The sequence below is a fragment of the Nipponia nippon genome, unplaced genomic scaffold, assembly GCF_047370975.1.
Source record: "Nipponia nippon isolate SJK-2023a ecotype South Korea unplaced genomic scaffold, ASM4737097v1 scaffold_10, whole genome shotgun sequence".
Classification (NCBI taxonomy): domain Eukaryota; kingdom Metazoa; phylum Chordata; class Aves; order Pelecaniformes; family Threskiornithidae; genus Nipponia; species Nipponia nippon.
In genome coordinates, this window is record NW_028262291.1 from 3,044,361 (window position 1) to 3,071,690 (window position 27,330).

The window sequence follows — 27,330 nt, forward strand, 5'->3', positions numbered from 1 at the left end:
CAGTCATACTTGTGCATGCCTTAATCTGATGTGGAAAACTAGTATGGCTGATGATAAGTATCCTAAATTTGAAAGAGTTTCTATGGATCATGTCTGTGCAATATCAACAGTGCCACCAGTGCCAAGCATTCAGAAGTCATTTGGTCCTGGAGAATGGCTTTGTGTTTCACTTTTCTAATTTAGTAGGTTTTGCATGCTTAATATTCACTCAGGTTTTCTTCCCTACAGCCATACAGGCGATAAATATCTTCTTAAAAAAACCAAACAAACCAAATTTCTCTCGACTTTAGAAGTTAGGACTCAGAAGACGCCTCCCCACTGAACTAATGTATCTTGAGGTTCATGATAAATCATGGCTTTGCCATATCATATCAAGTAGACCTTATTGGCAGAGGTAGTCCAGAAATTTTTTATCTTAAGAGCAGAGGAACTTGATAGAGAAAGAAGAAAGATCATCTTTTATAATGAGACTTTTAGGTAAGAGCTATATTTATTTTTAATAGATTCTGTTGTTTCTGTAAATAATATCAGCTTGTGGATGAGACACTCCAGAGTTCTGTCCGCTCCATGTACCTTCTCAGAAATGTAAGACAGCAAGCAAAGGCTACAAATAATTCTTTGAATGGCTGTGGGCGATCTACTTTATTCAGTCCATGCTGGTGGTTTAATCACATTTTTCTAAAGAGTAGGTAGACTATTACCAGGTGAATTTGCATCACTATTTTACTTCAAGGTAAGTGCATCAAGATCATCTAACTAGAAGTTACCTTAAATTGTTAAAATATTTGTGTCTTTGGAGCAGAAGGTAAGAGTTACTGTTAAACCGTCAAGGTGAAAGGCAATTCAACAGCTTGCTCCGAATGGGCTAACAGCATGTCGTATCCTCGCTACACACAAACCGATACAATGCGAAGGGAGCGTGTTGCCTTGGTCAGAATTTGAGGCTGTCTTGGAAAGAGCATCTTGCAACAGAAATACTAATGGCAACAACTGTTCTTCACCAGTTTTTTCTAGTTATGAAGACGTAAACTGTTCCGCATCAAGAGCGTGCCTTTTCCTGCTGGCCAAAGCTGCCCGGTGGGGAGCACAAGGTAAAGGGCAGGGACCTACTCCTGTTCCCAAAGGAGAACCCTCGGCTACATTTGGATGGTTCGGGCAAAGAGTCTTCTCCAGCTTCAACAGTAGAGCCATGTTTAGTTGCAGATGCTATGTCTTTGTTTTTTGAAGGTACGATTTTTTCAGTATATTTGCAAGATAAAATTCTTAAAATTCTCAACGTATGTTTTGGTTAACGCCACATCCTTTCGTTTGACCTTTACTAATGCAATCTTGGATCTTTCCAAAATATGCTCCCTAAAAGATCATTTTCCTAGCCTGCGTCTTTGATTATTTTACCTCCTTCCTTTATCCAAAAATGTCTGTCTTCACGTTCAAGACTCTTTCATAGCTTTAATGTTTCCTCTTTTTCCCTATCAAATGGTGGATTTATGCTTCTGATCAGCTTCTCTTTCAAATCAAGAATGCTGTTGCTTTTTCTTTCCCTGTGAAGCAGCTCCCTATAAACATCTTCACAATTTCAGTCCTTCTAAATGCTTCTATAAAACTTTATAAGGCCTTGGTGCCCCTGAATCCTAACCAGAATTAGAAGCTCAGATGGTTTTCTATCAAATGTTGCCCTGCCTTTTGCCACTCCAGTGTTATGCCTTTTCTTAGATTAAAAAGTTCTCATGAACAGGAACCCATTTTTGGTTTTTGTCTTTGTGCAGCACCTTTTGTAATCAGGTTTTTGGCCTCAGTCGGGCAGCTCTGCGGTGTATGTGTATCAGAGTTACTATGTGCTACCAGGCTGTCCTTTCTGTGCTCCTTAACCTTGCTGAAGTGCCCTGATTCTTTCACCTGCTCAATTTCTTTAACAAGTAATAGCATAAAATAGCTCTGGGTGTGTGAAGCGTTGTGTTTGAATACAATTCTTAAAGGTAAGGGTGCTCTTAAGTAAGAATAAGAGTATTTTTCAGACTGATATTTTTTTTGGACTGATGTACTAGATATATATGGTGTCCTTGTATAGTGTATGAGGTTCATCTCAGAACCCTGCTGCTTTTAGACTGTTAAAGAAGCTGTCTCCTAGGTATTTCAAAATTTTCCAAGGTTTTCTGAACTTCAGAGTTGCTTCTTTTTAATTTAGTAATAGCTGTGTAATAATAAGCTTTCATTAATGTTCTCAAAATTGCTTTCCTGGAAACTCGTTAAATAATGTGCCACTTCAAAGCATCCCCTTCTCCCGTATTCCCTTTAACAAAGAAAACTTTGTCACCATCACTTAAATGTTATTTCTTCTAAAGGAAAGAAAATCTATCCAATGCAACAGTAAGCAGATATTCCCCCTCACACATTTTTCCAAGGGGAAATACCTTCTTTTCATAATAACTTGTAGGGGAAAATATTAATTCATATGAAGGTTACCGACTTCCATACATATAAGCTGGCATAGCTGCAGTTGCTTCTGTGGATGTAATTTATTAAATCCACTGAATATTTGACATTTAGCTTTTCAATGTGAATGCTATCTTGCAAGTGATTTCTGAGACTTCAGTCTCCTGTAACACAACCTTTCAATTCTGCATTTCACATCAGCGATGCTTTCCTGTTAAATGATATGGGATCCGAGGCGAAACGCTTGTCATCAGTTACGTCACAGATCTTGATGTTCACTTATAGAATACAAGCAGCATTTGGAAGGTTTCTTTTGGGGGCTTTTCTCTCCATTTTTGCTTCAAAGTTAGATGTGGCATCTTTGGTGAAATAGTATTTTATTGTGGAACTATAAACTAGGAAACTAGTGAACTTGGTAGCAGGGCGTTGCTGACATTCTAAGAATCTCTAAATTCTTAGTGAGTTCAGAGTTAGAGGCACTTTTTTTTAAAAAAAAACAAAACAAACAAACAAGAAAATCTGTTTTAAAAAGCAGTAGCATTTTGGAGACACAAAACATGCGAGCCTTGGGTAGCTCCAAATTTCAAGGTAATACAAGGGAAATGGAAAATCACGAAACTAATCATTAACCTTTGATCAAAATGATTGTTGGCCATGTTAATTGGGGATCGTGGGCTTCAAAAAGCAAATGACATCTGCTTTACCTCCTATATGCAGAATAGGGAGGGAAGAGAGAAAAATGTATAGTGATGAAAGCAAATCACCTTTGTAGAAAGCTTCTTGAAATCACTGGGGACACCACACTTGGGATGAACTGACCCTTTTTTCTATCTGGAAAGCTTTTAATGAAAGAGAAAAAGGACCTGGTGATCTTTTACTGCAAAGGTTAATAACATAAAATACTGATGAGCATTTCATGTAAGAAGCAAAGCCTGCAGATCTCATTAGCTGGGCCTCCTGATTGGGCATTCACGTCCAACAAGAGAAGTGGAAAATACATTTGACACATTTAAAGGGTTATAGTGGACAGCATTCACGTTTCTGATTCCATTCCAAGTGCACTTTTCTTGTTAATAGAAATATAACAGTCCACTGAGGTCATCCAGGCTGTCTTCCAGCCCAGGCAAGCTTGTTCACTCACCAGACAGTGACAGCTAAGAGACACGTGTCTGATGGCAATGAACATCGAGGTGAGGGCAAGATTTGGGTCCCAATTCGTTGATTAGCAATTGCTGTAACCCATCGTCCGTTTTGCTTGCATTGGTTTTAGGTAAAGGTCTTGATTTCTGTTGCAGATCTATGGCTAGAAACCCTGGGGAGAGGCGCCGAGTCATTGACTGTAGTGAGTGTGACAGCGTGGCTGAGTCTTCGTTGCGTCGTGGGTGGGGAGAGGGTGGCAGGGACCAGTCTATAGCTAGAGGGAAGGGAACCGCCTATCCTGAGAAAAGTTATTTAAAATACTATTAAGGGCAGTTTGCAAAGCATTGTACAGTGAAAACCACCCAAATTACATATCGCTCTTTAACTGGGGATTTCAGACAACAGCAGTCCTGAGAGAAAGAAGACAAGAATCGTAATGTAGCGACAGCAAGCAATGAAAATTGCAAGCTTTGACATGAATTAAATTTCCAAAGGCGGAAGCCATGCCCAACAACATGACAAGCTACTATGGAGGAGAATGAGAATAATGAGTTGAAATATCTCTTTGCTGTTTAAGGTTAACCTCGGGCAAGAATGAGTTTGTTGGTGTAATCTCTTGTTGAATTTTAACATGGAAATGTCTCCTGGCATGTATTCCAAACACCCGACAAATAGCGATACTGATCTGACCTTCAATTAATGTGAGAGGCCCTTTGCAAAGAACAGATCTGAGTCTGAATGGCAAATAGCTTTAATATTCTGAGGAGAGTGGATCAGTTTTAAGTGATAAATCACCAGGATTATGGCTCTTTCTATGATCATTTTAATGCTGACTGCTTTCCCTGGAGCAAAGCACCAGAAGTGTGGTGTATCATTAAAAAATCCTGGAGAAGATGTCAGTATGTACGGACAACAAATAACGCATTTGTACAAAAGGGAGTTATTTTAAATCCATTCCTGCTCTCTGTTGCCATGTTTTTCAGGTATCTGCTGTCTTTTTGGCAGTGGGCTAGAATGAATGGTCCCCATCTTTAGCCTTTACACAATCTGTGGGTATCTTTCCCCTTTCAGTTCCCACAGAGCATCCTTTCTAATGGCCAGCCTGTGCCTCCCTTTCTCCTTGACGCGGTATCCCATATCCCATCCTACAATAAGGGATCACGAGGCATTTGCGCTCACAACTCATTGCTACCAAGGCTACATAGGAAGCTGAGTGGTCTTGATACAGCCATATGGTTTTTAATTTAAAAAAAAAAAAGCAATTTGTATTTTTGCTTGCTTGTGACAATAATAAAAATTTAACAGGGAGACCTACATACCTTCCTGTCTTACCCATTCTGGAAGTCTTTATATCATCTTTATATCACCAGTCTCTCAGTTCTCGTGGAGTTTCGTAAGTACAGTAACAGCTGGGAGTACTTCTGTGACTGTCCGCCTGTATTTTAGGGAATACCTTAACTCAAGTGGGCATCAGTCCACTTTTCTTACAGATAATTTTTTTATAGCAGTGTTCTTCCATCTAGGACGTGAGTAAATAAGCTTTCTTAGCCATGAAGTAATATATCCTTTCACTGAAGCTGATGCTGATACTGAGCAGTTTTCTATAGAACTGTTCATGATCCGGGTGTGAATTTTGCAGGCTTACTCTCTTAATTGATTTCCTATCTGACCCAGAGAAAATTATGTTCTTACAGGACTTCAAAACCTCTAATGAAACCAGAGAAGAATTTCAGCCAGCCGTAGCCTCCACTGGCCTGTAAAATAGTCAAGCTGAAAGATCAACTTGACCAACTGGTCCCCATGATTTGACAATACTACTCAAAGAGCTGGCAGCAACCTTATGCCTTAAAAACAGTCCCTATTTAATAAAAAAAAGTGAAGGTGGGCTCCAGGCTGCCTCAACTTGCCTGGTTGGTGCCACTCAAGTTTCAGACAACAATCCTGTCTGCCCGCTTTCTGCTGTTGCTTAGTCTTACCTCTGTTATTGGCTGAATCTACCTACTCCTCTGCTCAAAGGTGGAGAAGATGGATGAAGTGGGTGGAGCTTTGCCATACTTTCATGGTAAAAAAGCACTAAAAAAGTGCTAAGGTCTGGGCTTGGATTTTTTTTTGTGTAAGATCCTCTTCTGATTTCTTTTATAGACTTATTGTACGTAGCAGTCCAAAGGGAATGTATGGAGTTTGTCTTGAGAAAATATCACTCCTCTGGGTCTTTTCCTCCTCCCAGTTGCTGAGTATTTTGCTATTGTCCTTGGTAAGTATGGGAAGATGTGATTCTCTGAATATGTGCAATTCTCTGTATAGCTAACTGCTGTTAGGGCTTGTGAGGTAGCTCTTTCACTCCGGTAGTCTTGTAAAGAGCATTTTGCATTGCAGGTTGCACGCTAAATCAGTGGCTTGGCTCTCACACAGAGTTGCTGAATTAACATGATGTGACCCAGAGATGCAAAGGGATTTCTTTTATTAACAGTGCCGGGATGCTCGGGAGAAGGCAAGATGTGTTTCCTAGACAACAGCCGCCGTTACTGTGTAACTGGAAGAAAGTACGATGGCTGAAAAGAGAGTTTATGAACAGTAGGGATCAATTTAGGAAAAAAATATGAATAGCAAAATTAAAGTTCTTTTACAAAATGTAAAATACATCAAACATAGAGACCTGCTTATCGAGTCTGTGAAACAGCTGTGACGGTCTCAGAAATAAAAAGGCCCCCCCCCCAAAAAACAGCAAAGAAATACAGTTTAAAACACAAGTACATCACCTCCTTAAGTCTGTACATGCTGCAACCTTAAAGTCACAATCCTTATCTGACTTTTTTCCCAAAATAAAACAATCAAGAATGATAATCCTGATGGAATAAACAGATGGCGGCTTGCACATGATCTCATTCAGTTGAAGTTTTACTTCAAATTCTGTGCAGGGTAAATAAACGTCAGCTGAAGTACTAGCTCTCCTCTGTTCTGGATGCTCGCGGTAGGAAGACTGATGCAGATTTTTGGTTAATATTTAAGTGGCATTCTTGACAGTGGAATACTGTGCATCAGCTTGAGAAACCAGCTTGTATCTAGCCCTGTGGTTCATTTTTGAAAAATAGGTTAGAAGTTTGGATGCATCATTCATCTGCTTCAGTAGCTAGAAAAGTATGACTGAAATTTCCCTCATCTGGCCATTTTTAAATGATTAAAAAGAAGATTATTTTTCTGTGCTTACAACTATAGCTACTTGGGCTAACCATTGCTCTAGAGAACTATTTCAGGATCCTAAAGGTGTCTGGTTTTTAGGTTGCAGTTTCACAGACACCCAAGCTGGTCTGTTGGCTTGCTGCCATCACAAAGGCATGGTCTTTCTCTCTCCCCTCATCTCTTAGCCTCCCTTTCCTTTTGCCTACTCTGCAATGATTTTTTTTCATGACCTGATTCACTAACCTGACAAAAAGTAAACCAAACCAAACAAAAAAAAACCCAACAAAAACCAAAAAACCCCCAAACAAACAGAAAAAGGCCTCTTTTGTTTTATTTTGACTAGTTAGCTTTCAGATGGGGTAGTGAGTGGAATTGTCTTTTGGATAGTCCTGGCAGCCGTCAAGGCTGGCACGAAGGTAAGCGGTGCCGTGGGAGGCGAAGGGCGCGTTGGCTGCCCCTTTCGTTGGCAGGGTGCTATTGCATTGCCCTCCGGTTTCATGAAACTGCAGCACTGGGGGAGAGAATTTACTGTTTGCTGAGAAACAGGAGTTCTCGTCTATGTCCAAAATTCAGTAACACCTCTTTCTATAGTCTTGGACCAGGACCTATCCTATCATTCATCTGAGGTTTTTATAACCTTTTAGAATTAATTCTCGTGAATTCACTAGTATGACAGGAAAAAGAAAATGCTGCTCCATGTTCAGGGTAGGCAAGGAGGAAGGGAACTACAGGCCAGTCAGCCTCCCCTCAGTCCTTAGGAAGATTATGGAGCTGTTCCTCATGAAGACTGTTTACTGGCACATGAAGAACAAAAATTTGAACAGCCAGCATGGATCTATCAAGAGCAAACCAGGCTTGACCATCCTGATTGACTTTTATGGTGAAAGGACAGGTTTTATGGATGAAGGGAAAGGAATGAGTGATGATCACTTTGACTTCAGAAAGGCTTTTGGTACAGTTTTGCATATTATCTTGGTAGCCAAATTAAGGAGATGTGAACTGGATGGGTGGATGACAAAGTGAGGGAAAAACTGGTTGAAGGGCAGTGGCCCATGATTCAAAGTCTGACTGGCATCTGCTTACTGGTGATTTTGTCAAGGATCAGTACTGAGGCTGACCTTGTTTAACATTTTCTATAATGACCTGGATCATAGAATCACAGAATGCTGTGGGTTGGAAGGGACCTTTAAAGGTCATCTAGTCCAACCCCCCTGCAATGAGCAGGGACATCTTCAACCAGATCAGGTTGCTCAAAGCCGCTGTCCAACCTGACCTTGAATGTTTCCAGGGATGGGGCATCTCCAACCTCTCTGGGCAACCTGTGCCAGTGTTTCACCACCCTCACCTGGATGATGGGCCATAACGCAGCCCTCAGCACATTTCTAAATGATGCCAAATTAGTGGGTGAGTTGATGTGCTGGAAGGCAGTGTAACTTTCAGAAGGGCCTGTAGATGGGGAGAGGCTGAGGGAACTGGGTTTGTTTAATGTGAAGAGGGAATCACGTTGTACTTTTCCGCTGCCAAAAAGGTGGGGAAGGGTGGGTGAGAGAGAATAAGAAAATCAGAAGTGCACAGCCAAAGGACAAGAAGCAATGGTCACAGGCTGAAAAAGGGAACTTCCAGGTGGACTTACGGAGAAAATTGTTCATCCTGAGTGTGGTTAAGCACTGGCATAGGCTGCCTGGAGTGGTAGGGGCATCTTCATCTTTAGAGGTTTTTAAAATTTGACTGGACGATGCCACAAGCAACCTGATTTAATTTACAAGTTAGCTCTGCTTCAAACAAGGGGTTGGACCAGGTGAACTTCCAAGGTCTCTTCTGATCTAATTTTTTCTTCATCTGTGATTACTTTGCCTCTTTTACAAGTGCAAGGTAATTTGTTCACTTGCCCAAGCTCTCAGAAAAAAAATCGGCAAATCTGAAAACAGACATCAGAACAACTGATAAGAATTCTGTGGGTTTTAACCCTGAAACTGTTTCTGAGTGTCTCTCTTTCCACACCAGCATCTGGTAGACAATTGTTAAGCCACTACTGTTGCTGCAAAACTTTATCTAACCAGTTATGCTTTCAGTTCTGTTTATTTAAAAAGGAGAGTTATTGGAGTAGTAGTAGTAAATACCTCTGACTTTATTGTTTGCTTTTAATTAATAGCTTTTTCTCTCTCAAAAGTATTTACTAGGCAAATATCACACTATGAGGCTCACATTGGGCAAATACGTTGGTAAAGTTTGTTGGAATAAGAGCTCTGGGATGCTGCAGTTTATCGAGCTGCTTGCTCGATAGGTTTTACTCTCCACTACCTGCCAGTGGATGTCACACTTACACAAAAATGGCATAACTAATGAGCTAAATTCCTACTTCTTCCATTAAAAAAATGTTCTTGCACTAAATCTTTACAATCTCCTCAAAGAAAGCTTTGACTTCAGCAGGACTGTAGCCTGAGGGAAGACCACAAAATTCAACATAGACAATATATTCAATGAGGATTTATTTTCTGTTGTATGAAACCAGACCGATAACTTCCCAACAGATGCAAGCAATTGTACTGTGAAGAATTATCAAATTTCTCTGTAAGAAAAGCTTTCTCCCCAGTTTTATCAGTGCACTGTATCCATGCAAGGGAATTCTGTTATACATAGAGCTAAATACATATAGCTCAACCACAGTAACGTTTTCATCGTTATTTCATGATCAGAGCAATGCGGTCCCGGCATCATCTTCCAATTCTTGCCATTGTGACTTTCCATATTCTGTCTTAGGAAAACGTCATGGCGCAGGTATTGCAAGGCAATAAGGTACTGCTGCTGTTAGGCTTCTGTGCCCTGAAAAAAGCAGTGCCAAGATCATCGCATGAGTTTATATTTAAATTGCGAAGCATTTAAAAATGAGCACTAGTTCAAATGGCAGTCAACGCAGAAATTGAAGTATACAAAAGTATCTTTTGAAGACAGTTCTGGGTGCTAGAGAGATTACTGCCATTCCCTGAGGCACAGGGAACTTAAGAGGCTTTACCAAAAACTGTGACTGAGTTCATCGTCAGGATCCAGGTCTCCTGGGTTAGCACCAGAAATACAGAGCCAGTTTTCTATTTCATTGCTGAAATCTCAGGGATTAAAAACCAAACCAAACCAAAAAATCCTCTACGGAATTAGTGGTAGAATGTTTTCTATTGACTTCACTGTCCAAGACATTCACTTTGAAACTGATTCTTACAAGCTAAAATTAGATAGCTGTAATATTTAAAGCCCTTGGATTTCTCTTGGTCAGTAGAACTGAAATAAGTAAATGGTTGGCAGCAACCTTTTCTTTCCTACAGAGTTATCCTGTTAAAGTCTACTCCATGATAGACCACGTATACAACAATGGCATCACAGTTATATTAATTACTGTGTTTAGAGTAAAATTTTAGCTGGCAATATTTTAGATTATTTAAAATATTTAAGAATATTTTTACAAAGGTTGAATGTGTGTAAAAAAAGTCTTACAACTGCATCTTATTTGACAGTGAAAATACTGCCTCTTGCTTTGTATCTGTGTCTGGGAATCATCCACAGAGAAAACCAGTTTGAAAAGAGAGTCGTAATTCAGAGGTGTCGTAACTTGTTTACGCCTAACCCCCAGCGTCACGGGGTGCTTTTGAAACACCCAAAGTGTTTCAGAACATACTAGCAGCGTGGGTGCAGCTTTTCTCTTACCACATTCCTTACCTGTTAAAAGGACCCTTTACCTTTGTACAGTCTTTACATTTGTACTGCAAACCTTCGGCTTTGATTTTCTCCTTTTAGGAGCATAGGATAGAGACAAATGTGATTCCTGCTCCCTGATCCTTTACCTTGCCAAAGATAGACCAAATCAGACACAATTTCTGTCTAATGACTGTGTATCAGTATAATAATTTAGATTACAGTTGTGTTATTTGTGCCACATTGGTAAGAAGAAGACCCCAGATACAAAATCGGCGGGCTATATGTAGAAGATGCATACAGCTGGGATATGTTGCAACTCAGTTTGCTGTGCGTGACTTACAAGGTGAGCTCTTGTTCAGTCTGTTCCCTGTGGCAAGGATCCTTGCATGACAGAGCAGAAGGCTGGATCCAGTCCCCTTGAGCTGGGGGATGCTATGTGTCCACACGTCCTGCATGTTACTAGTGCGTGAAACCATGCCGTAACGTTTATTGGCCGCCTATACATACCGACGTTACTGTTTCTGTGATGAAAAGAGGTGGCCTCGGGTGCAACCTGAAGGGAACCTTTTGAGTTAGGCAAGAGGGGAGACCAAGAAATATCTTTGCATCCCGTGCTGTCTGCTGTCACTGTTAAGTATTTCTTCCTGGTCAGAATGACGTCTCCAGGGAAGGACCTCCTCCGTGCACCGCAATGGCAGAGCCTTTAATGGAAGGGCATATGGATTATGTTCCTGGAGCCACCTGCTTTGGCAGTGCAGATTTAGCTTCAAAACTGGGAGTAATACAGTACTAAGATTTCTGAATTTAGCAGGAGAAGGGATGCTAATTTTTATAGTGGTGCATGGCTGAACTGTACTGCTTTCTGAGGAGAGCGTCTGATCTCCTACTGACATAATCCTTTGTCAGAAGATGCCAGAAAAACTGTATTATCAGCTGTTACAACAATGGTAGCTGAGGCAAAAAAGCCTTTTCTATCTTGATAATTAGGTGGGGACTTGTCTAGCAGTACAGCAGTACAAAGAGGGGAATTTGGGAAGCTGAGTTTGACTGTAGGAGGGAGAGAGGAGGACTGTCGGCAGCCTGGGTTCAGTACAAATTTAAATGAAACGTTTCAAGCCACAACTGGCAGCGACGATCAAAGTGACGTTTCCTAGTGCTGGAAACTGCGTTGTAACATAAATGACTTTTTCTTTTCTATTTGCTTCCTTTGCAAGATTTGTAAGGGACTTGAATATACTTACATTGGCGATCCTGGAGGCAGAAGTTTTGTATTTAGATCAAAATCTGTGGTGGTTAAACAACCACAGGTTATTTGGGGAGGGAGGGATGGGCAGAGACTGAGCTATTTGGGCCCTATATTTTTGTTAGGCATATGTGTAATATAATAATTCCACTCTAAATGTAAGTGGGTAGCAGTTTGAGTTTGTATCAAAAGGGGATACCTGCAGCAAGTTGTAGATATTGTGACATTACAAAGCATCTAATGTAATATAAATATATTTTAAATAATATATTTACAATATAAAGCATCTAATGAGTTCTAGCCACTAATCATGAAAATTGGTTAGCAAAAACATTTTTTTACCAGCAATATGCTGAATTTCAGTGACTGAAAGGAAACCATCTGGTTCCAGCTGTTTGTTTCACAATCAAAGGAGAAAGAAAAGTAAGTTCCCAATATTTCTTTTAAACTGAGATTAATTTTAAAACAGTCTTCACCTCTCCAAATCAAACAAGCAGACTTTAAGGAGATTATAGGTTTGATATAAATCAGCCTCTTGCTTGAAGAATACATCTTCTTCAATAAGCTTTCTGATAGTTATCAAGACCCACCTTGGAGAGCGCAATGTGTGAAATTGCTCCAGGCAAAAATATCCTAAATTATTTGGTGCATGTTTTTTGGTACTTAAATGTCTCCTATTTTGGTAAATTATGTTAATATTTTCCTTATCAATATAGCTTCTCTATTATTTAAATTATAAAATCTTCCTTTATATCGCAGTATCATAGATTTGTTCATGTTGGAAGGGGCTTTGGGAGGTCTCCAGTCCAACCTGCTGCTCAGAGCAGGGTCGAGCCTGGATTCACATGAGGCCAATTCAGGGCTTTGTTGAACCAGGTCTTAAAAACCTCCAAGGACAGAGATTTCACAACCTCTGTGGGCAATCTGTTCCAATATGTAACTATCCTCAGAGGGTTTTTTTTCTGTTATAGAGTTGGAATATGGAATATTTCCTTAGGACCAGTGAGAAGGTAACTCCCTTCCGTGATGAGAGTCTCGAAACTGAGTTAACTGGAAAATGATTGCACTTGTTTTGAAGGCAGAGATGGCAAAAATGAACTCTCCAAACAAAAACCTCTTGTGTTACATCAAAAATTTACCCTGGCCCCTTTCTCTCCTCCACTGCCATGCCTGTGTTATGCCAACCCAGATGCTTGCCCAGCCTAGTGATACCTCCCTAGGAATTTTGTTAAACTTCTGCGTTAAAAAAGTATAAAGTTATCTGCTGCTTTTATTTTTCTCATAATACAGCTCAGCAATAATATGGAGCTTTTCACCGTCATTAGCTAATACAGATGTTAATTAATTAATCATGCTTGCATATCCCTCTATTAAATTGCTTGTCTGCTGAAATTTATCCTTTCTATTCCCTAAAGGTATTTTATATATCAACGAGGTCTTCTGTTAATCTTCTCTTTTCCATAGCACGTTTAACCTTCTTTCGCTAATCATTTAGGGTCATTAAGGCTTATTATCTTAGTTATCCTCTCTTGAACCTTCTGTGTTGTCCGTTTTTTTTCCTTCCTCTAACCAGGACTGTGTAGTTGCCCCAGATTCTCTTCTGATTAAATGTAAAAAATCAGGAAAAACTGAATCAGGGTTAACTTTACCAGAAGCCAGATTGTAGAGTCATTCACAGGAAGGCAGACCTGACTTTCTGGTCCGTACCAAGATGCAGTGCTATCTGCAATTGCTTTGACTTTTATTTTTTAAATAAGATTTATCACTGTGTGCTGATTAAGCATTTACTAGTAAATTGTGTCTCATTTATGTGGACACACGGTGTACACGTTTCAGAGAGAAAATTAGAAATTTGGAAAGAATGGAAAAAAGATTCCAAGAATGATTTGGAGTCTCAAAATCATGATCAATAATGAGAAACTAAAGAAGTTCAACTTACTCCAAAATAAGTATTTTTCCTAGATCTATGGTTGTCCAGCCAGAAATTCCTGAGTGAGATGCTTTGGCATTGCATTCTATATGAAGTCAGAATGATTTATCACAGTCTCTTTCAGCCTTAAAATTTAAGACTCTAAACCTCTTATGTTCAAAACTTCATTATTTTTTTCTTCTAAGTGTTTGGGGAAGAGAGTATGGCTTAGTCCTGATTAAAACATCACCTCTCTTGGGATTCTTGCCCACACACATTCCTAAGTGTTTTCCTGGGAATTGTGCAGAATATGCCTCGTCATTCCAGACCCTTTACTCCCTGGTGTCCTGTAATGTAAGATCTCTGCTAATTTATTCCTGTTCTTTACTCTTTCTCTTCCACCATACCATTGCACTGACTGAAGGTGTATCGGTGTGGTTGCTCCCCTATTCACGTTCAACTGCCAGCTGGTTATTCTGTCCAAAGCGTCTCCTGCAGGCCATGTAATTATACCCACAGAGTCTCCCCCTGTAAAATCTCTTCTGTTATTGCTGCTTCTTCAATGAGGCAGTACCAGATTTGTTAGACAGTCTCTCTGTGGGTAAATGCATGCTGACTGCCTCCAATTTAGGTATAATTTGCTAAACGTTCCATGCCAACTATTTTCTGCTATTCTTATTTTTCAAATCATGCTTGTAGAGCCTTCTAGTTCCATTTTTTTTTCGTTTTTTTTTCTTAATATCCGTATTAAATGTAACAGGGACTTCATCCTACTACTTCTGTCTATTCTGTCAATCCCAAGGAATCTGTCATTGCTGTTAAAGCTATACAGTAGCGTTTGGCTGATTTCTGCCTAGTCAATTTGAATTGTCATTTATTTGCCTCTCTTCCCCCTTTCTTTTGTGTACCATCCCTCCTCACTCTCTTCATGAAAACCAAGCGAAGGATAATGAGGCTTTATACCTCTTATGACAACTTTCTTCCAATTCTGCCTCTTTTTTATCACCCATTTTTCCAGCTAGTTTTTCTCTCCATAAACATGCTTCTCCTGTCTACCTGTTGCTCCTAGCCTGTAAGCACATCCCCTGTCACAGGCATTTGGCCCCCACCTTTATTGCCAAAATCTCCTTATTTCTCCTGGCTTCTGCTGACAGCCGGCATCTCTGGTGAAGAGAGAGTTAATCTGTTCCTCGGTGTTATGTGTTCCAACTCTTTCATTTCACCCAGGATTTAGAGAGTTGAAAGCTATCAGTATCCTTGCTATAAAAAAGTGCTTTAGTGCTGCCTGTAAAAACAAACAAGCCAACGATACCCACCCTCAGATGATATGCTTTTGCACTGTAGAGACGATTGTTTTTCTCTGCGCCTCGTGTCTATGCTGCAAGTCTAACATCTCTTCAAGGATAGGGTATCACAGCCTCTTGCTTATGCATTGATGACCCATTTTTATTTTGTATCGTGCTGTTCAAAGACAAAAGAAGGTGAGACCATCTGAGGGAGCTTTCATGATTAATTGGTCTGAGCTACCTGTCCCAGAATGCAGATTGAAACTGGAACGCTCCAGCTCCCAAAGCTAAATTCACAGAAAGCAGCTGGGGGTTTTTCTAATAAGAAGCAGAAGCGCACACCTGCCACTTAACATGTGAATGATCTTTAAAATACCAGGTTGTTTCAACCAGATCAAAGCAACAATGGCTTCAGCTACAGTCGTTTAAACCCATTTGCATCCTCTTCCCTGTTGTCTGTCACAGCCACAGAGAGGCACTTTTAAGAACGATGCATTCCTGTGCCTATGTTCATGTTTCAGTGTAAAGCCACCGGCGGTACCTGATTTCCATTCCTTTGACTGTATGAGATCATCTCTGATAAACTGTTCGTTTGGCACGTTACTAATAATGGAGAATCAAGCTAGCTATGGCACTTGTACCATCACTGTGGTACTTGAGCAACTTGTTATGTGTGAATTTGTTTCCCAATACTTACGCAGTGGGAAAAGTGATATCCCCTTTACAGAAATAGGGAATAGAAGCATACGGAAATGCAAATGCCTCTATGTCCATGTAATAAGTAATGTTGAAGTCAGCAAGCCTCCTCACAGGAGTCAAGTTAAGCATTCAGACGAGTATTTGAGGGCATCGGAGTAGAACAACTACACTTTCAGCCCAGGAGCATAAAAATGCTTTGAACAGATGGGGAAGGAGTCTCCAGAGTCGCATGCCAGCACTTATAAAGCTCCGTAGCCGAATGGAAGAACGTCTCACTTAGAATAATACTTAAGGGGAGAAGGGATGACAGGAGATACAGCCACAGCTAGGGAATAATTAACTGGGCCCTTTGAAATCTTTAAAAACACAGTTAGTAATTTGGTTGAAAAATACTTTGGAATGACTTAATCTGCTCTAAAAAAGAGAGTGTTTATTGATGCTTGTTTATGTGTTTATTTTTGGGATGGGTGGGTAATGTAGGGATCTTGTTGCACTTCTAAGATGTATAAGACACTTTTTTTACTTCAGTTTTTGTTCCCTTTAGAAGCCTTAAAACACATAACTTGTGGTCATGCTCTGCAGGTGTCACAAACTTTGCAGAGGCAGGCATTTACAGCAGATTGATTCAAGGCGTTGTAGGAAATAACTGCGTTACGCTTTCTCTCGAAGCCTGTGACTTTATCCTGCTGTTGTTGCTCTTATGCCTGGGGAAAACCTCCACCTTAAGTCTCAATCATCTTTGGCTGTCAAAAATGCCGGGTCACCAGGCTTCACGTTCTCCCAAAGCTGTGATTTGTATAAAGGAGTTGTGCCGAGCTGAGCAGGGTTTCACTTTGGGTCAGATTGCCGAACTTTGCTCGGTTCTTGCCTGCCGATGGGTGGCCCTCTCAACCCTGCTTCGGAGCTACGCCGTTTCCGCTATTCAAGTTTCACAGCGCAATGACGCTATCGATATCCGCATACAACCGCTCTCGCTGAGGATGTGAAAGGGGAGAACCTTAATTATTTAACGTTGTAAAGTGTTCCAGGGATCCAGCCTAGCGGTACAAAGCCTTTCCTTGTTTGTTTTCAAATGGATGGAATATACAGCAGAGTGTAAGAGCTTTCCTAATTATTGACACCTCCGGATAATTCTATTCATGGGCAAATATACCATTTCCATACACTGCCCAGGCACCCAATATCAACGGCAATATTGTTATGAATGGGATGTCTGCTTCTGTAACGCCCTTACCAGGAGGCACATGCAAAGACCAGCTTGTTTCTATTTAGCAGCTGTCACAGGTAGACTCGAGTAGCTGTATTAGCTGTCACCCGTTGGACGGGCAGCAAATTTGTTTTCTAAGAAGCACAGAGGTTTTATTATTCTCTGGGAACACTATGAGATCTGGCAATCGTTCTGAACGGGAAATGTGGCATCTTACATTTCATATTAATGCCCAAGCAGTTTCTGAAGGGAAGGCTCCTGCAGCTGCCTGCTCAGCTTGTGGCCGCCGGGAAAGGAGGGTATTTTAGTTATGGGGGAGGATAGACTTTATAAAGGTGGTATGTATGAGAGAGAGAGAGAAAAATATACATATATATATGGCATTTAAGTAACTACAGGTTGTTGGAAACTGTGCTGTCGTGTGCAGAAGACAGACACTTGAAATAGTGAAAAGACTATAGCCTAATTTAAAATTATAACATCAAGACAGAAGTGGTAACTACAGCGAACACTGTCATGAGCACAGATAATATATAATGATGTACTTGTAGCTGGGCTTTGGCTGTTGTCAGACCCCGAGGAAATCCAATCTGTTACAGCCGTTCTAGAGACTTCTGTGCCAGTGCACATAAATTCACTTTATCTTTAGTGCTGATGGTTGATATTTAGCACTCTTGGGGCACTACGAGTATCAAAGGTGCAGCAAATATTTTACGTATTTTCTTATAAAGCTAATCCAACCCAAACTCTATGTTCTGCCACAGCACTACGACCCAGCTGATATCAGCAGCATGGGTATTACAATCCAGGATAGCGCGTAGCTCCTTATTTCTGGGTTACCATAAAATGATCTATTATGCCCTGCAATCTACCGACAGACAATCTGGGACAACAAGGCATGTAACATCATTTTGATATTTTGAGAAACAGGGACAAAAGAATTAGAACATTCTTGTTGGCTGCCTTAAAAATTTCTTCATGACAGCAAGTAAAAATTTTACAGCAGGGAAAAATTCCTAACCTTTTCAACTGCAATTTTTTTTTTTTTTTTTAAGAAAAAAGGCACTTTATCAACATTTTTAAGAGTAAATGCAGTTATTTAAAAAAATAAATTGAAAAAAGGTATTCTGAGCCTTCTAGTAATAAAACCATATGATTGCATTTCCCTCACCAGTACAATTTACTGCAAAGACAATGTTGGTGAAATTTAGATAGGATTTAAAATTGTACATAGCGATAACAGGAATTTAGTGTCTGTCTTAATGGTAACGCATATCCCAGCTTTCTAACACAAATTTAACTATAGAACTTGAAATCACTGTTTCTGGATCTAACACATTTGTAAAACTCTATAAACAAATACAATTCAGCTTGACTTGATGAATGACTTGATGTCCTGTGCATCAAATTTTGAATTATAGAAACAAACAATACCCTTTAGGAAATATTTTTATTCTGCTGCTTTTGGATTTAATCCACTTTTCTGTTGTTAACTTTTAACGAATGTAAAACCATATAAGCAGCATGCAAACAAAATATTCGGTGCAGACCTATGTTGTCTTTAAAGTACCATTTAAAAAAAATAAACCATTGCTTAAAAATATCTAGAAAACTGGATTCAAAGAACTGAAAACACGTTAAGACAACAATTGTACTGTAATTATTTCAGAGGAGTGGACCGAGCATCCTCTGCCTGGGAAAGTTCATGGAATGGTGTCCCTAAATTCAGGCTTCCACTGGGGTGCAGGTTCAAAGGGCGTTTACCTTATTGACAAAGAAGTTAGACGTAAATGGTTGCTTCGTGCTGTCTAGTTGATTAAGTCCCACGTGGAAACCAGACCTCCTTTGTTTGTTCCTAGGCTGTAGTATGAGTTTGGTGTTCAATTTATTATATAAACACTCAGTAAATGAATGGCATGGACGCTGCTTATTGTGAAATGTGGAATATGAAGGAAAACTCTGAGACAGAGATTATAACCAAGATGAGGCTTTATTATAACGGAAAGTTAAGTAACCTCGGTGATGAAGGAGGATAGATGTGTGTCCCATTCTTATCAAGCTAGTAACGCTGACTCTAAAATCCACAGCTGGTGCGAACCAGACTGTTCCACACCCTTAAAGGACCTGTCACCCTTACAAAATGCATGCCATAGCAAATAAAAATACAATTATACTGCATTTACCTTTCTTACCATGAACAATTACACTCTCTTTCTCCTGGGATTTTGTGTAAAGACCTCCAGAGAAAAACTCAACTCATCTGCCTTTCACTGTGGGATTAAGATAAAAACGACCTACTTCACCACTGCCTTATTATCTGAGACCTGGTGCTGACCATCCCCATAAATTCTCTCAGTTAAAAGCTGTATCTGCCACTTGGGATAAAATAGGTTTTCAAGATGTCACCAACATAATTTATAAAGGAATATGTATAACTAGGGAAAATTTTCAAGAAAGGTAGATTAAATTGGTGAAAATGAGCCATGGAATATTTTCACATGTCTGAACATTGTCATGTTTTACTTGGGCAGGTACAGCAGATACCAAACTGAAAATCATTCTGAGAATCCAACAATGAGTATTTCTGTATCTCGTCAGGTGTTTATAGCATTATTTTTAACGTCAACTGCAAGTTGTCTTTAAAATCTCATTTTAGACAGACTCTTTTGAAAAGAGTGCAAGCAAGAAACTTCACTGGCTTTAATGGAGCAATATAACATTGATTTAGCTCCCTATTGATGCAGAGATATTTGCTTGGACACAAATTCAAGCAGGGAAATGGTATGGAAGTTGAATAGTGAGCGCAGTGTGACATTAAATACCCTGAGCGTGTCACGGTGGGCTCAGCATAGTTTCTTCATAGCGTACGAAAGTCTTGGATTTTGCAAATCGAGACAGACTCTCTAACAGTATGTGCAAAGACCTACTGTTGTATGTGCATGCTTAGCATTATCTTCTTCTCTACTCCACAGGTGCGCATCGCAATTTGCAGAAAATTCGAGAAGACAACAATCTTAAAATAGCACAGAAATGCAAAGATGCAAGTGGTGAGAACTTACTTGTGAGTAAAGTTGGCTCCAGATTTCCTTTCTTCCCTGTCTCCCTTACAGATTTCAACTGGAGATTTCAATCAGTTAAAATTCTTAGGCTCAATCTCAAGAGCAAGAGTGGGTTTGTTTTTTTTTTTTTTTTTTTTTTTTTTAAAATGGCTAAATTAGTTTTATCTTCTATATCCCTGGAATAAGTTAAAGCACATTTTCAAGCTGTTCACAACTATCTGCAATGGGTAACAACATGAAAAATGATTAAGAAAAGAGTGAAAAACCACAATCAAATAAAAAAAAGAGTGCTTCTAGTCTGAAACTCAGAAAATTAAAGTAGATACCCGTTTTTTATGTTAGTTAAGTGATCGAGCAAAATCACGTACTTTCAAAGAATATAATTTCTCCCTGGTGAATTTTCTTGCTCTTTTAATTTACAGAATTGCTCTGAAGTAGATTCTCTCTTTTTTTCCAACATGAGGATTATTCATGTTATGCCTAACCATGAATATTCAAAATTTGAGCTATTTTTTGAGTGCATTTGGCCAGATACATTGTATGTAATTCCTGCTTCTTGATTGGAGAAAACCAGAGGAATTCTTTGTTCAAATATTTGCGTCAGCACATTTTCCATTTGTTTTTAAACAATATTCATACATTTGACTTTTAAATTATTTTTTTCATGAACATTGATTTATGAAAAGTTGATTGCTGAGATCTTTCTGCAAGACACACTCAGTGACGTGACTGTGGCCAGCCTGTCTTAATTTGAAAACAAGTAACAATATTCATGATAGATTTTTATATACTTTATGCCTAAATTTTATGAAATGTATTGTTTTATGCACACGTGGCTGTGAACCATTCAACTGCAAAAGCTGCTCAGCAAAATGGTTGTGCTGGTATCTCGGTCCTGTTGCTTCTCAGGCAGCTCGTCGCAGTGCTTGCTGGTAATGGCATGACTCTTATTATTAAAATTGCAGGAAATTCTTACTGCAGCACTGCTTTTCAGCTGTGATCATGATATAGTTTGATGCCCAGTTAGAAATACAATTCCCTTGAAGGATAACTGAGTGTTGAACTTACCGGCTTTGTAAATCACACAAATATGGTTGATAAGTTTGCAGTATCTCGTTTGCCTTTAAGGTCATAATTCATAGAATCATTTAGGTTGGAAAAGACCCTTAAGAACATTGAGTCCAACTGTAAAACTAACACTGCCACCACGAAACTATGTCCCTAAGCGCCATGTCAACCTGTGTTTTAAATACCTCCAGGAATGGTGACTCAACCCCTTCCCTGGGCAGCCTGTGCCAGTGCTTGACAGCCCTTTCGGTGAAGAAATTCATAATATCACGGAAGAAGGTAGCTGACGCATGCCTAGGCGAAAGGGAAAAACAGAAGTAGAAAGATCAGTGCCCTTGGAGAATCTGGGAGACAATTTCTGCCCATTTTAGAACTCCCAAGACAAGGTAAGAAAAACCATAAAAATGAAGCTTGGGCTCCATATGCCTGTGTATGTGGTTCTAGCGCTGGCTTTGCAGAAGTGGGACCTACTCTTCTTTTTTTTTTTTTTTTTTTTTTTAATATTGAGGGTTCACGGCAACTTTTTATTTCAGTAGCTGTTTTGGGGCTTCGTTTTGTTTTTCCCAGCTATCAGGCTGCTCCTTGTAATACATGTCTTACTACCACTATGTCAGGTTTCATGCCGAGGGAGGGAAAACCTGATGAGGGTGACATCCTATTTGCTGCTCCCCAGTTAGGGACAAGGCTGAGTTTGAGCTTGGATGAGCTGATAAAGAGAAATGTGTGGACTCAAAAGGTGAAATGGCACTGGAAATCACCTGTCATTTCATTAGTCACGCTTGGATAATTCATACCAGTGCCATCTGAATTTCCCATCCTCTCTTCGGACAGGTGCTTGTTTTCCTTCCCTTAACGGCCATTGCCTTCAGCAGGAGGGAAGGCCTTTTCTGCTATCCCCCAAAATCTCTTTGGGAGCTGACTTACCTCTGTGTCTCCTAACACTGGCAGAGAAGAACTTGTACATCAGCACAATTTGCTGGTGACCGCCTATCTGTCTGCCTCCTGCATTCGTACCAGTGAGTGCTGGGAAAATCAAGTCCCATTTTCCCTATGCCATCAGCAAATAATGAGGCACCCAAATGTTATACAGACAGAACGACCTCAGAGCACCAGCAATTTAGATGAAGCGTTCACAGCAGAGGGCAATTTATAAAATGCATACGTTTTTAGGTACTGTAGGTAGCTCTGCGTTGCACCAAGGAATGCATTGATCCACCCATGTCTCCTTGGTCCCTGGAGAGCAGAATAAGGGTGGTGTACAGCCACTCCAGCTGTTTGTCCAGTTGTGTGCTCACCACACACCAGGGAGATCCAGATGTGGGGCTCATGGTCTTTTCTGCACCCAAGGGAAGCTGTCTCTACAGCACTCACCTTGGCTGTCTTGCTACAACAGGTCTAGCAGGGGGCTGAGGCACCCTAAAATTTAACTGAGCTATTTGAATTGCAGGGGAAAAAAGACAGACTATTACTATAAGTAGCACATGATCACCGGTGAAATTCAAAGGGCCAAGAGGATAGCAAAGCTGTTAAAAGCTGAAGAACTCCCAACACTGACATGACTTATGCAATTTGTTACAAGCCAAGTAAAGACATTGATCTCAAGCAGCACGATGTAAAATGATCCCATGCCCCAGTCAGGACCGTTTTCTTCCTTAGCTGGGGTTTCTTAGGTGACCAAGTACGTGGCTAAAGGGCAAGAAACCAGTCTGCTCCATCCATTGTCAGTTCTTGTATAGCAAATACATATAACGGAATGATTTTTTTTTTGAGAGCAATAAAAACTGTATGAGATTGCAAAAGGTTTATGTATGTTTTATAGCAGGAGCAACCGTTAGAGTAAAACTACATTGTTTTCATCTTTCATGCTTCCTTTCTGCTTTCAGACCACATTCCCTGTGAAGTCAAGCAGGAGGTTCTTTAGTTTCAGCAAATGTCTGAAAAAAAATTAGCTGTACAATTATGTATTTATGCAATGGCATTAAGCTGATGGTAAATGTTATAAATCATGCAATATTGCCAGACAGGAGGTTATGTATGTTAATGTAGTATGTTTCCCATTCATATCCCCTAACCAAGCAGGAAAGTGAGGGTACAATATTTTGGATGTAATTCACTAAAGTCAAAGGCTGGAGTTTCCCAGGTCTAACTCCACTGGGTGTGTTCCACCACGGATTCACTCCATCTTATTTCCAGTACAATGGGATTTTCAGCAATGTAAAATTATGTTCTGAAAATGCTCAGTGACAGGCCCATAGATGGTATAAACTGATTTAAATGAAGTTATGCTAGTTACATGTCATTGCCATTGTGTATGAGTGGTAGAAAAGCAAAAAGTTTAATCCCTGTGAAGATGTTGGTTTTGTGTGTGTGTGTGTGTGTGTGTGTGTTTGGTTTTGGTTTTTATTAGAAACCTTGCTAGGGAGAACTGACATATTTATTTTTTAAAGGAATAGTAAAATGATTTGCAAAATGGGGCCTGACTATCCTTTGTGCATGTTTTTTCTGCAAGTAGATGTTGGACTGAAATGGACCTCTCAGATTAGAAATTTCAGTATGTTGCTATTAAGTGTAGACATATTTTGAGAGTAGGTAATCTTCCAGTTCCCAGTACTTCTGGAAGGCTGATAGGCTTTTGGTGCCTAGAAATCTTCTTCCAACTGACATTGTTCTGTTACCCGAAGCACAGATTGACTCCTGTCCTCCCTGACATTAGGGTCAATTTATTGCCTTTGAAAATAATAGGAAAAGATAACCATTTTGAATTAGGGAAAAGTCAGAAGTGGAGGAATGTGTCATCATGTAAAATGTATACTAGTTAAGAGCAAGCTGCCTTCTGACTTACCAAAAATCCCATCTTTTTTTTTTTTTTTTAAACAGACAAACAAAAAAAACCGCAAAAATTGGCTGCACCATTGACTCAAAGGATTTATGTTATGTAAATCAAGTCCCACGGGAGGCTATAAATGTTACAGTGTTCTAAATTAGCTGAGGATGATGATGTCCTCTAAATTAGGTGAGGATCAGTTTGTCCTCAGACAGCCTTCTGACTGAAAGAATGTATTTCCTATCATTACAGTAATCTGCTACTGAAAATTCAAAACTAAACTAAACTTGAGGCCTTTCCCTATCCCTGAAACAAACACTGTAATCATTTACCTTGTCTCTAACATTCGAATAGTTACAATTCATTTTAAATACTAATTAGCATTTAAGTACTAATTAATATATTAGCATTTTCCATCAAAGATTTAAAATGAAAAATCTAAAAATATCATAATGGAAAAATGTTTTTATGAAAGAAGGGTGTTTTGAATCAAATGAAGAATACAACTTCCACCACTTTTAACTAAGGAAAAGCCATCTTTTTCCACTCAGAAATACTGTTTTCAGCAGAGTCTAGTTAGAAAAATGCACACTGGAAAAGATTCTTAATGTGCTTATTATAATTTTACTTTCAACATCTGAAAATACTTTAAAAGCAAGATCTCAGTCCAGTTGGTTATTGTAGACACAGCTTAGATTTCTTCTCTGTTGAGTAAAGCATTTAAAGACATGTTTATCTGTGAGAATTTGCTTAAATGCAGTTGTTGTTAGGTGTGTGCATAAACGCTTTGCTGAATAGGGATAGGTTGCTGCAGCAGGCTCTGAATGAACTAAGAATCAAGCAGATAAAGGGATGCTTTGGGTAAACCATGCTAAATTTTAGAGAAGTTGAGATCGCTACTACAGTGAACGCCATGCATCCATCTTAATCATGGGAGCTAAAATGATAATCTCTGTTTTTCTTATCTGGAAATTATAATGCAGGCGGAGGCAGCAATTTGCTCGTTGCTTATATGGTAAGTGGGATGGGATTTTCAGACCACAGCCGAATGTGGATAAGATGGGCTTTTCAGTAACGATGTCTATTCCATTCTCATAAGGGGAATATTTTCTTTTTGATTTGAGATTTCCATCTGATATTAATGAGCGCTATGTATGGGCCTTGAGGAAAGACCACAAGCCAAGATAGTCTGGTTCTGCAAAGTGGCTACTCCATAACAAAACTTCCTATATTTCTGAGTTAATGGGCCAAACGCCCTCCCGTTGACTTCAGTGATGAACCTGGCCCATTATTCCCAAGTGTTACTGGCTGCACATGTTCTTACTTGACTGTTATATGGCTGAAATAGGCTGGTGAGCACGATTATAGGGAGTGTGTGCACAGAGGACCATGACAGAGACCAGTGTGGCTCATTATGACCGACTGAGGGTGAAAATGAAAAAGTCTTGCTGTGTAATGGGTTGTTCTAATTGAGATCTTGTTCAAAATACATGTCAAAAAGGACAAATTTTTCAAATTAGTTTTCCAAAGCCACGTTTTGTTTTATTTCGTTTTTTATTTAACTTCAGCTGAGATGTAGAATGAATCATTTTCTATAATCGACCAGTAATCCTGAGAAGGCAGGGAAATACTCTACTAATGTGTTCCAAAAACATTTATAGCTTTCACATTTCCATAATATTAAACTGAAGAGTTGCAAAGGGAAACTGTTAAAACATGTTTTTCTGCAAGTCAGTGCTGAATTCTATGAAAAACTCAGACTTTGAATTTTGCAGTGGTTGATCATGATCATCACTTTTGTGACAAAACTGAGGAAAAAAAGAAATCCATAAAATAACAACATGCCCATTTTTCTTAGACTAATTCCAAGGAGTTGGATGATACTTTGAATATGTGTAGTACTGAATTTGTGTTCCAATGTTTTGGTAATTTCAGGTGCATGTTACACTGGCCAATTCATAGGCGAAAGAGACTTTTTTGTCTTTCCTCTTTTACCTCAATAACTTCTCACTCTTCAAAACATTCTCTCCTTTTATGGGCACTTGCTGGTAGCTCTAGCGGAGTCCAGGACCCTGGGAACTACCCCTAATTCATTCTTATCAAGCAATAACAAAGTGGGGTACAGTCACTGACAGCCTGCCTTGTTACCTTCTATCAGACAAGATTCAAGGAAAAGACCCTGTTTGAGGCACATTGTCTGCTAAAATGGGTTGTGAGCTATGATTTTGAAGTGTTTTCATTTTTTGGTTATTTATTTTTATGAGCTTTATGACTATCAGCAAGGTTGTTAAAATATCCTGGATTATGCGGGAAGAGTATATACCCAGGAAATATCTAAGTATATCCAAATGTCTATCTGTCATCATTGAAAAAGTTTTGAGAAAGTTAGGACCAAACAGCTGTTTATTGTTTTTTTAATAAAGTTGTTATAGTAATAAATCACTGCTTAGAACTGTAAAATAGACATTAAGAGGTCAATTCATTTATATTTTATATTCATTTTATATATTATTTATATTTTTGTAATTATTCTTACACAGCTCCATTACTTCACTATATTATGGACTGAGAGTTATAGCAGTCCCTGTCATAACCTTAGTTTTAGCATCGCCTGTCCTTCCAGCCTCCTCTATGACTTTTCCCCTGAAAACAAGTACCCAGTGCTGGTATTTTGCATACCATAATTTAGCCTAGTAAAATTTCATTTTTGTTTACAGCCGTACAAAGGTGAAGTACTTTTCTTTATGAGTTTGGTTTTAATTTTAATCTTTGAAAAGATGAACAATAATATCATTTTATTGAAATCTGGCAAAACTTTCACGGACTTCACAGGAACTGATATACTATCCAATGCACATGTGTATAGAAATATAAGACTGCCTGAATTTATCACCTGCTGGGCTGTGTTTCAGTTAACAGCTTGGACTTGGAAATATGGATAGAGGAAGAAAAAAGAGCTGTAAGAGCTGAGAAATCTAGCAGAAAATAATCTGTTCCCTGTTTTGAAAATGTTACGTTTAACAAGTCCTACGGAAACTATGACTTCATTCAGGCTTCTGCCTTCTCTTTACCAAAATCCAGCTCTTTCTATAAACAGTGAATGGATTTAGGACCTAGTGTTGCATTCAAAACTGTCGCTGTGAATCATTATACTCAAAAACACTAGAACTTTGTGCTGGCTCCAAGGATTCATTCACATATAACACACTGCAGAATAAACTGCAGCCAAAGGTATCCCAGGAAGAGCCTTGGGAGGATGCCTCAGTAAATATTGTGATGAGTTTTTAAAATATATTTGGTTAGCATCCTTGTTATTGCTTTACAGTACATGGACTTTGAAGTGAAAAAGAGAAGTAATCTATATAGAGACCTAAACAAAACGATTGGTTCCACGGAGGAGTCACTGAACTTGATACAAACCCACACTACAGCCAGTCGCAGCATCAAACTTTTGCTCGCTATGACCAATGCCTTCAACTTCTGTTACACTTGGAGAATTATTTGTCACATTCACAGACAGATGCTGGAGCCTGTGATGTCCGAGTTTCCATTTCATCTCTGAAACCCAGTTGATATTACCAGAAGCAGCAGAAGC

The 27,330-nt window shown here is 39.4% G+C and overlaps 1 long non-coding RNA gene across 1 annotated transcript; it reads left to right on the forward strand.

Annotated features, from left to right (window-relative positions):
• The first annotated feature begins 1,087 nt into the window (after positions 1-1,087).
• On the forward strand, positions 1,088-27,330 carry LOC148057031 (uncharacterized). Its single transcript, XR_015701147.1, has 4 exons — positions 1,088-1,227; positions 19,757-19,845; positions 21,103-21,297; positions 27,061-27,330. It is a non-coding gene; the product is annotated as an uncharacterized LOC148057031 (long non-coding RNA).